This window comes from Chaetura pelagica, unplaced genomic scaffold, assembly GCF_000747805.2.
Source record: "Chaetura pelagica isolate M959 unplaced genomic scaffold, ChaPel_1.0 scaffold237, whole genome shotgun sequence".
In the NCBI taxonomy this organism is placed as follows: Eukaryota; Metazoa; Chordata; class Aves; order Apodiformes; family Apodidae; genus Chaetura; species Chaetura pelagica.
Window position 1 is genome coordinate 943,374 of NW_009953933.1, and position 10,548 is coordinate 953,921.

Consider the following 10,548-nt stretch of genomic DNA (forward strand, 5'->3'; position numbering starts at 1 on the left):
AGCAGGAAATTATAAGGCAACCTGATCTCTACAAGCAATAGAGCAGCAAAAAATTCTGTGCATGTCCTTCAATTTTCAGATGTTCAAAATCACATAAAGTGGCACGGACTTACAGGCAGTAGAGCAAAGGGAGTGACATCTGCTCTCACACAAGTGCTGATCCTGCAAGCAGTTTGCTGTGGGACAAGATCTGTGTCACTTAGGTCTGGTTCATCACACAAAGGGTTAAACGAGCACACTGGAACAGGGCTTAGTGAAGGACTGACCTCTGAAAGGTGGGTGGTTTCTCTTTTGTTATGTACTGTATGTACTGTACTAGGGACTATTATGCTACTTTTTTGATTGATTGATTGATATGAAAACTCTAAATCTGTTATTTTGGCAAAACCTTTTGTTTGGCTGGTGTTCAATGTATGTTTATACTCCCTATATATCTACATTGAGATCAACATAGATATAGATATCTCTATGCTTATATTGCCCTTGGTAGAAGGCAATAGGAAAGTATTGCTTTTGAAATGCCCCAAAGAGAAGAACTCATGCTAGATTGTCAGCAGGGAAACATTTTCCACAAGCAGGCTCATTGTACCTCATCTGCTCCTCTGGTGTTTTCAGAGTGACATGTCTCCTTGCAGTTCTGCCCCCTTTTTGTTGCCTGTGAATCAATCTCCCAATGTTTAACCTCAGGCACATATTTATACACAGATTTAACACCCAGGTGAAATCCCAACCTCCTCATGGATGCCAGCAGCTTGGTATTTTGCAGACCATTCTCTGTACCTCCCAGGGTCTTGTTCTGGGAAGTGCTGAGCACTGAGACCCACCAACAAAAGCTGGGTAAAAAGAAAAGGTGATTTTAAGCATGTAAACATCCTGGCAAGATTAGTTCTGCGTTGGTGAAAGGTGTTGGCCATAATGTCACAAGCACAAACACAATCAGCACAAATACCTACAAGGTCAGAAAATTCATTATAATGTTATTGAAAGTACTGGGGTTTTTATTCTCCAGACTGCCCAAAAGAGATCTAAAGCTAAGAAAGTCAAGCTGAGGCAGTTCTGTGGTGCAGGACACTTCTCAGACATTTGAAAGAATTTAATTCATTCATTGAACAGAGTTGCCTCCTGGTAGAGAACATGGATTTCAATTTGGAGCTACCATCTCCTTTCCAGATGAATCCCCTAACCCCTGTGCCCAGGACACAGTGGAATGAGCTTCTGCCCGTTCAGTAATTCAGTAATTCAGGATTAATCAGAACAGAAATCAAGTTTACAGATGGGTGGTTATGTCATCACTTGGAGAAGGAGATACAAATACCACCCTCAGAGCTGGTCGTAAATAAACCTTTATGCCAAAGAGGAAGCAGGTGACAGGAGGCTGAGAGCCTGAGCTCTGAGAGCCTGAGTTCTGAGTGCCTGAGCTCTGAGAGCCTGAGCTCTGAGAGCCTGAGCTCTGAGAGCCTGAGTTCTGAGAGCCTGAGCTCTGAGAGCCTGAGTTCTGAGAGCCTGAGCTCTGACCAGGCACTCGGGTGGTGCCAAAGCCCAGGATCCAGGTTGGAGCCCAAGGAGTGAACCAGACTGAGGATAAACAGGACTCCAAGGGGTTCTTTTTCTCTTGGGTGAATCCCATAACTCTACACGGGAAGAGAAACATCATTTATTCTTTGATCTTGTGAACCATGCCCTTGTAAATCTAGTTATTTAAAAGCAGGTTAAACCTTGAAAGTAAAACAAAACTTATCATCTGGCTCCAAAGAAGTAGTTTAAGTTGAAATTAACTTTTGGCTTACTAAAAAGGCATGAACATTTCTCTTTGACTTTCCAATTTCAGGTCTATTTTATTTTTCAGTCCAGGCACCAAAATGAACCAATATTCACAAATCTCTTTGGCCAACATCCTTCCTCCAGCAGCCTATTTCTGTGGAATATTTGAAGCTAGGAGCCAAAACACCTTTTTTTTAGATCAGCAAGCTGCCCACACATCTGTTTAGTCTCATGTAATCCTCTGCTCAGCTACACAAGTTTCCCATCAATTTACAGGAGAGAGACTAGGACTGTCTTGGACCATCATGTCCTTGCCAAGATCCATCACAATTCTACCAATAACTTGCCCCACGGGCCCTTTTTTCTTATCACCAGTGGCCATTCCTCATCTAATGTTAGCCATGATGCATTTTCCCAAGGATAACTTGCCCTCCCTCCCCAGCTCCCAGATTGATGTTCCAGGAGATCTCATGCAGGCCACAAAACCAAGATACTTCCTATGTCAGCTGTGGGAAATGGCCATTCACGTTATCTCAGCTCCCCATGGAGCTCTGTGGAGCAGCTGTGAGCCTGCTCTGAGCCACCAATCCATGGTGGGAATGGAGCAGTGTCCTTCCTGCCCTTCTGCCTAGAGTGGCTGCTCTCAGCACAGTCTCCCTTCTGAAACGTCTCCTCCTCAGCCACACTTCAGATTGAAAAATGATGGGGAAATATTTCCCCCTGGTCTGTATGTACCTAGAGATCCCAGCAAGCAGAGAGCTCCCCATGCTGTGCTGCACAGCTCCAGGAGGACATTTGAAGCTGAAAAGCAGTGAGGTCAAATGAGCCAATGAACTCAACTCACCCTTCTGTGGCTGCAGAGGAGTTACCAGAGGGGTGGGAAGCAGAGACTGGAGCACTCCAAGCAGCTTGACCCAGATTTGGTTGCCATTTTCAAACACCTGCTGCTGTTCCAGTGCACCAAATCTAAATGAGGAAAACCAAAGACAGCAGAGAGTCCCTTCATACAGCCCTCCTGCATTTTTATCAGGATTCACTCTATGCATGTATCTCATTAATATGTAGCAGGCAAGCAAAGACCTAGGATCTCATTTTCTGTTTTCTGATGAAAATCTTGAGTCTTTTAATAGAAATTGATGCTGCTGCTTCATTCCCTTTGTATCAAGATTTCCTATACTTTGCTATATTTGACAGCCCAAGCTGAAGTGAATTATTAGTTGCAAATAATATTCCATCACTGGTAATACAGACTAATAATACTGGAAATAGCTTTCTGCAAAAGGGAGTGGAGATTTGATGTGGATGGTACAGGCCAGATTGTTTGATCTGCTGAATTTGGTGTCATTCAATAAATATTCAGGGCACTGAGACCCAAGCTGATAGAAGGGTTTAAGGAAACTAAACCAGAGCTTTAATAGACATTTAAGGTATAGATCCCCTTAAATGGCTCTTTGAACAGGACACGTTTGCTCTGTTAGCCATCTGCAAACCAGTGAGTATCTCACTTCTTAACTGAAAAATTCTTGATTCTGGTTCTTTTTATAAAAACCCCAGGAGAACTGGCCGTGTCTGTCCCATTTTCATATTGAAGTCCACTGGTGGCATTAAATGCATCACAAAATTCCTCTGAAATTATGACTTTGTCTCAAAACCATGTCTGAAGTTTCTGAGTGGTAGCAAAGGAAGAAGCCCAGTTCTGGGGTGCCCAACAGAGGAAAGACATGGAGCTGCTGGAGAGAGTCCAGAGGAGGCCAGGGCTGGAGCAGCTCTGCTCTGGAGACTGGCTGGGAGAGTTGTGATATAATTTCAGTGTAAAGCAGTTAGGGGGCCAGGATTTCAGCTAAAATGCTGTGAAAGGGCTGACCTGATTTTATTGATCTCATGATATTGTACTTATTTGTATTTATACTTACAACGGTGTGATCATTAAATCTTACTGAGGTAGATAGTGAGATAAACACTTGGGCTGTGTTTCAGACAGGTGTTGAAGGTCATATCCAGTGGGGCCAGTTGTAAAAGTCACTTGATGAGAACACATTCAAAGAGTGTGAAAGCAACAAAATCCTTTGGTGCAATGCTGAGGGCCTGGGCAGGACAGTTCCCATGACACTGTCTGCCATGGAGGGAAGTTACAGCCCTACAAGTAAATAAACTCACAATATTCACTTTATACAGGCTCTAAGTCCCCTAGTTCCGAGTGAGGCAGCTTATACTGGTAGCTGATTCTGACTGGGGGAGATGTCTGGATGAGCTAAGAGCAGTTTTTGCAAAGCACCCCTTACTCTGTGGAAAATGCTTAGTGAAGTCAGTAAGTCAGGATTCAACCAAAGGTAGCAGCACCCACCCTACTGACAGCCCCCAGCATGATGTAGGGTAACTCCATCCCTTTTTGGGGGCTTTCCTTAGTGCATGATCTATTTAAATTGATTTTTTTTTTAGGAGAAGCTGGACTTGGTATTTATCTATAAATACTGCAGATGCCACACAAGAGTTTCAGTGGTACTGGTGAGGATGATAATGACAAATTGTGCTTTGGGACTGATGTGTGAAACCCATGGCCCACTGGCAGAATGTTGCTCAGAAGTCTCACAAGCTCATTAAGTTATTGCAGGTAACTCCAGAGGGCAGGTGGGTTTGTACTTCACTAATACTGTTTCTGTTGTTTTCCCCAGCCCGCAATAAAGGTAAAATATGTGCTTATGGCTTTGCTCTGCTGACATAGCACTGCCTGCAAGCAGCCTGCTGACCTGTGTTCAGTCATTAGGGTTGTTCCAGGACTGAATAAAGCTCTTTTCCACTGAACATTGCAAATAACAACACACAAGTTTTGTTCTCGGTGACCCTAAGCTGTAGGTGAGAGATTTTTGGATCTATTTGCTGAGACATCTAAGATTCATAAAGAAGGGCAAGTTAACTGTGACAGACAATAATTTGACTTTAAAAAAAGAGAAATGAGTTAATTGTGTCATAAGTTGAAAAAGCATCATTTCAAAGCAGCAGACTGCAAACTCTGTTTGATCCTCAGGTGAAGGCAAAAGTGGATTTTGTTGGCCTTGTCTAACCCAGGATCTCGTTCTTGCCTGTATCATAGCAAATATTAATCATTAACACAGTAGAAACTATATGAAAGAAAAATCAAGTACTACTGCTAATGCTGTTTGCCTGGCTTTTTTTTGTTTTGTGCTCAAGAAGGCAGTATCACTTGCTGGGCAGCACCATTCAGCTGATGTTTAGTTTAGAACAGCTACATCTTGGCCTTCTATTTTAGTAACGTCTGAAGAGCTAGTCCCTCAGAGAGACATTTCTAACAACTGAATTATAAATTCATTCTATTCAAATATAATTTTGACTTCAAGGGGCTTTACTATAATTGCTCATTTCTATTCACAATTACATAATCTTTAACTTTGTTCTCAGTTTCTACATCAAAGCAGTAGAAAAAAAGCCCGTGCATTCTACTTCCATAAAACTCAGGGAAAGGCCTTTGCATCTGCTGATGTATGGAAAATGTAACAGACCTCCAAGGCAGGCAGTCAACAGTGATTATTTTTAATCCCAATGGAAAAAAAAAACATCACCTCTGGAATGGCATTTTTCTGTCATTATGGTCAGAGTTCTTCTTACTTGTACTGAGACATTTAATCCACGTGACCAAGGTGGAAGCAAGGTGAATAAAACCTACAGAGACTTTGACCAAGGGGAACAGGCATTGACCCTGGGGACATCCTATGGCTTAGGTGTGTTTCTGTGCTGCTGGCAAAGTGAGATGAGAATGACTGAGTTACACTTGAACCATTATGGATACTGAATCCAGTTTAAAAATTAACTTCATGGCCAATAATATATAGAAAAAATAGGTAGAATCCATTCAAGTGATCAGGGAGAACGTTGTGTGTTTTAGTGCAACCACAAATCGCCTCAAATAGAAGATGTACTTTCTAGGGGAAAGAGATGTTTGGAATATATTCTTTTGTACTTCAAGATAGACTGAGGAGCAGAGGAGGTAGAATTTGGAGAAGATACTTTGTCTTAGGCAGGAGACATAGTGATTCCAACAGGCATCTGAAGCTGCTCCAGGAGGAGAACGCGCGCTGATGTATTCATCTGGTCTTTTGTCTCCAAGGAAAAGACCTTTGCCAATCTACTAGACATTAATTAGTTAAGACACATTTCTTTCTTTAACTGAAGCTAATGCATCTTTTTAAAAAAATAAATTGCAATTATCAGTAAAGATTTTTTAATTGAAATGTATGAATGGGAAATGAAGGCTGAAGATAAGGAATGGCAGCAACAGTTGAATGAGTCCTGAAATCAAGCCTGGATGAGTCGGTAAGTTCAAGCTCCTTCACAGATCATTGAGTTTGGTGATGAAATCTCTGTATAAAGCTTTATGACCTGCAAAGTAAGTAGCCCAGACACTGCAGAAGCTGTCCTGTGTGTTTGGATAAGCAGCTTTTCAGAGCAGAATTTAAAAACAAAGGAGAAGAGCTTTGGTGTTCTACCCACTCACAGCGCCTGGTGTGACCCCAGTGGTCCCTCATGCTGACAACACCATGCTGGTGTAATGATTGCTTTCAGATTCTCCCATCCCCACTCCAGCTATACAGGATGGAACCACCCAGAGAGAATCCATTCTTTACATTTTCATTCCCACCTTTTTCAACTCATTAGGTTGAATTTTAGCAGTGAGAAAGAACCATGTGTCTGTGCAAGACAAAAAGCAACCGTTGCTGCAGGCGTTTACAACAGAAACTTCTTCCCAGTGAAAAGGGACCAGATTCTTCTTTTTCAGAAAGAAATATGTGCATTAAGCAAAGCATTTTAATTACTGAAGCTAAAACAATAACTTTTGCAATGACCTCAGTGGAAGCATTACTGCCTAACACTGGAAAAATGGTTCAAATCATCTCTGGATCCAGAACAGCACCCGGTGCATTCTGAACTCCCACTGGAGTCTGTCTCAAGTGCCAGCAGAGAGAGGATGCAGCAAGGAATGTGCACAGTGTGGAGCACAGACAAATAAAGCTCAGTAGCTTCCCTCAAAAGGAGTAAGGATTTGCTGAGATCCACCCCTCACTTGCAGTACTAAAGATTCCACCCAAAAACCCAGCATACCACTGCCTTTTGTGACAGTGTTGCAGCTACTGAGTAATTGAGAAAGATGTTCTTCTAGAAAAACATGAGTCAAAGAAAGATGTTTTTCTAACTCTTGGTTTTACATGTCCTCTGACCTAGGCAATACCATGAAACAGTATTTTGTGCATAAATCTGGAGTTTTCCAGAAGCATAAAAATAAAAGGTATGTCAATTTGGGGATTATAGCACTTATTTTGGAAATTCAGAATTGTTTTCTTGTAGAGGTTACCCAGAGAAAGAAATTCTAACAGAAATGCTTCTGTCCAGCTTAGGCAGAGTTATGAATATGACCCACAGTACATTGCTACAGATGTGAAAGCTATCAAATGGTCTGGGAATTTTTTTCTTGAAATATGGCTTCACAGATGTTCAATCACTTGGTGTTTGGAAGCAGAATAAATCCAGTGCCCATAGTAGATATTCCCCTGTGACCCAGGTTAGCTTTTCCCTTAAAGAAAACATACAGCATTGATGCACCATTCCCTTCCTTTGCTATGAAACTTAGTAAAATAATGACAAAACCATTTGCTACTGTATAACCAACAGGAACATTTTAGGTCTGGAGCAGTGTAAGATCACAGCTGAAACCTGCTTACAGAAAATTGTCCTGCTTTCTTTCTCCTCCAAGCTGCAGCTTGGAAAGCCTGTGAGCAATTCAGAGGGAAAACACATCTCCATGCTGGAAGAAAACTGTGACATGAAAGGTGGTTTCATAATAAATGCTCAGAAACATCTGCAACTACATGTACATCTGGTTTGTCATCTACTGTGCATTCAAAAAAAAAAAGGCAATTTTATTTTAAAATAATTAATAGAATACAAAAATAAATAAATAAATCCAAGGTCAACATCAGCACAATTCTGAGCTCATTCTTGGATGTCACCTTCCAATAGCTGATCCTTGTCAACCAGCCCCCCAGTGGTACCTGAGTTCCAGCAGGGAGGGAGGGGGGTTGGCAGCAGCAGCAAGAACAAAGTGTGGTTCTTAGGGGGGTTCCAGGGGCAGCTGGCAGCACAGGGCAAGGAAAGAACTCCTCTACAGGAGGTTTCATGCAAGGGTAGTTATTCTGCAACAGCTCTTCTTTAATAGCTCTGCAACTTTTTCCACAGGGTAAGAGCCTCTTCTTCTCTTTAGTTTCATGTGTTTATTTTCACAGAAGTCCAGTAAAGGAAATTGGTGCCATTAATTGCCTTGAAAACCATTAACTGAGCTGATCACTCACCTAGGCAAGCAGATTTCCTTCCCCAGGTGACAGGACAGCCAGTTGGCTTTGTTCCCTTCCTCCCAACCTGTATTTAATGCTGTCTTGTCTGAACTTAGAAAACACTTTATTTAGGTCATTGCTGATACTGTTATTGCACAATGAGGTTTCTGTGTAGTTCTAAAATTAAAACAACAAGCAATAATTCAGAGAATGGTAAGGTTAATATGAGAAACAGCTTTAACTGAAATTCTTTCCTGTACCCCTTTCTGAAAAGCAATAGAAACCTTGTGTTTTTATCACCTTTTTCAAGTTCTACCACCCTCCAAATTCTGTACCAGGTGATTTACACTCTCTGCTTCCCTCCACTGTCATTTCTAGTGACTTTCCAAAGCAGAACTGAGCACCAGTTTCTCAATGTAATGGGTTTGGGGTTTTTTGGTTCAATGACATTGAAACACCCCCACAGAAGCATCTCAGTTTCACTGAAACTTGTACCAGTCAAAGTTCATGAGGAATTTCATTTATAAGACTCTGAGGCCCAGGCAAGAGTGTGAAAGACAAAAGTTTAGGTCCTGTTCATCTCATTTGAAAGCAGGAACTTGAAATATGATGTCTCATACTCTGGACAATTGCCCTAAATTATAGTCTCTGGCTATTCTGCAGTGAGTCTAAATTTCAGATGGCAGAGTGGATGGAAAGGGAGGGAATTGTTTTCTTTTCTGCAGCTCTGAAAGATCTTTGATACCACAGTGTAATAAGGAAAGAAGCCATCACCACTCCTCTGAATCCTAACAGCATTAGTGTTCATTATGTGGGAAGCTATGTGAGCTCAGTGATGAGTATAAAAAATAATTTGCAGTAGATACCTGGTCAGTGCCTTAATTTGACCATGGGATTGAAGAGAGAAAAAGCCCCACAGGGGTAAAAAGTACCAGAAGTTGCTCAGACATCTGTTCTCTGTGTGTGTCCCAGGCTCCATGGGGGAAAACCCTCCATTTCCTGTGCATGTTACAGACCCTGGCTGACCATGAAAGAATGTGAGGTAACATCCTGGGCTGTGGAAGACATTTATTCCAGCAGAAATAGGCTTGTTCATCCTGCTTCCCTCAACTTTTCATCCATTCCCTTGCGGATTCCCCTTCCCCCCAGTCTGGCACCCTCCTAGCACCTCTCCCTTCCCAATCTCTCTTCCCAGCCCTTCGTGCTGTGCCCAGTTTGGTGGCAGTGACATCCCCAGGAATTAACTGGGAAGATCTGGTCTTTCACTCCTGAAAGTATGTCCACTTCAATTTTAAGATGCCTGACTAGTTGGTCATATCTAAGCAATTTTCAAGACCCTGCAGAAGGAAAAATTCTGAAATTAGGCTGCTCACATCCTCCCTCCCAGACAGGTTCCAGGTCCTTGCCTAACCTCACATGAAAGTGGTAGAACTTCACAAATAAGGAGCTCTAGAGTTATCTTTATATGTAAGTGGGAATTATACAAATATTCAAACTGAATACAAAGTTTCTAGCACATAATGAGCATTTTTCAGCATTCTAAGAATCACAAAACCTCTCTTCACACTGGGAAGTTTTGGATAATATGAACTACAGCACATCCTAACTCAATCCATCTGAACTCCAAGCCAAAAGTGAACATAATCCATCCACCAGTGGGGTAAGTTCAGCTTGCACATTGTAGCAGAACCATTCAGACAAGCAAGATTAAATCAAGACCTGTGCAGCATCTCCAGAAAAATAACCAGGGTAAAACAATCTAAGAATAGTTTGAAGGCTCTGACTTTGCCATTAGATCTGGAGGAAAGCCTGCAGAAGCCCCACACAAAGAGCCTGCATTCCATAAAGAGGCATGAAATGAGGCTGCAGCAGGGAGGGCTGTGCTGAGTGCTCAGTGCTCAGGCAGGGCTGGGCTGAGCCCTCACGCCTGGGAAGGAAATGGTGCTTGAGGTACAGAATGCAGTGTAAAGGAGAACAGTGTACAATGGTTTGCTGTCCCTAGAAATTAATGCAAACCCCTTGAAAAACCTCATTATAATGTAACTGCAAGTTGGGAAATCGGTTTTGCTAAATTATTGATTTAGAGGGAAGAAGTGCAGTGATCTGCAGAGTGCACTGCCCAGGCAGGGGCTGCTACCAGGGAGTTGCTCTTCACCTCCCCAGCTGTGCTACAACAGGCAAAGAAGTATATAATCCTACCCTTTACCTTGCCCTAGAGTAAAGCAAGAGCTTATATTCCTCTTCACAGCAGAAACTAACAGAGTAATGAAGCAGTCAGAGCCACATTAGAGGAAAACCTGTGCTTAAGCACTGGGATATTCTGACCTTGGGACCAAACCATCAGCTGCTGTGAATTAACAGCTTTTATTCAGCTAAGCAGGGTTGTACTTGTTTGCACCTGGTGAAGGTTTCATACACTGACAGGCATTAAGACTGGGGAGAAATG